Genomic DNA, 1,293 nt, shown 5'->3' with positions numbered 1-1,293 from the left:
CTAGTTCCTATTTATATCAATAGATAGTCATCTGCATCAATGAGATTATGAAGATGTATAAAGCTTGAGAAAAGAATGTGCTAAGTTAGCCCAATATCTGGCATTTGTGAATGGACCAATTTTACAATAAGACTACAGATTACAGTAAGATACAGCGGTTCAAATTATCTAATATAAAGAGTAATTTAGTAATTATTGGAGCAGCCAATCAAAACTATGTAATAGCCAGAAAGTCGAGGCAATTTAAATTGTTCAAAATTTTTTCAAACTTGAGTATGCATTGCGATCATCAGTAGAAAGGTGTACCATTAGCATTATAAATGCTTTTCCTTTGTACTATTTGAAACAACATTCACTTGTTAGTAAATGTAGTAGTCAAAACATGCATGTGTCTCTATAATCATAGATTATAAAGCTGTGCTAGTGTATTGTTTTCCCCGATATTAGAACATGAAAATGACAAATTGTATTCTTGACTTTAGTAAAACCAGTAGTAAACCCTCAAAATCAACCAGAAAAATTAAATTTTGAAATTTGCATGTGGTATTAGCAATGTATTATGCTATTTCAATCAAATATTTTGCAGATAAATTTTATTTCCCTCTATGGTTGTTACATATGGTATTTCTCTCTAAGGCTATATTTAGATCATGATGTGATTACACCTGTGTAAAGTAGATCTAGCCATTCTGTATATATCTACCGCTGTGTGATACTTGTTCCTGCTAAGTTTTGTGGTATCTGACCGCCTATCAGAGCACAAGTTATCAATCTAATAACTGATGCTATATACAGTAGTCCTTGAAACACATTGAGTTGTCAGAGCAGAGAGCAAATGGCCATAGTAATGCATTAGGGACTTGCATGCGCTTGTGGGGTATCAAATTGGCGCTGCAGATTGTGCAGACAGAGAATGAACTAACATGAAAATAGACTGAACAATTTGAAATAAAAACATTTATTGATAGAATAATGGAGTTGTCACACCTTTATTTATAACCTCGTACTAACAAACAATATTATAATACTACTAGCGAAATGCATGGGTGTTAAAAATCAGCTTACCAATAATGACAGGTAATATAGTTGCCTGCCATTAGCCTGGCACATTGCCAAAGACTAATTTGATTACGCTACTATTCGTTACTATACTAATATGAGCCGTGAGAGCAAGCTTCATTCACGTTGCACAGTGTTTTTACCCACATATCGCCCAATCAATCCATCAAACTCATGTAGCTTAATTGATAAGATACTTGCCTAGTAAATGAGAGGTTCCAAGATCAAATCCAG

This window comes from Watersipora subatra, chromosome 1, assembly GCF_963576615.1.
Source record: "Watersipora subatra chromosome 1, tzWatSuba1.1, whole genome shotgun sequence".
NCBI classification, from domain to species: Eukaryota; Metazoa; Bryozoa; class Gymnolaemata; order Cheilostomatida; family Watersiporidae; genus Watersipora; species Watersipora subatra.
Note: the sequence above shows the minus strand (reverse complement) of the source record.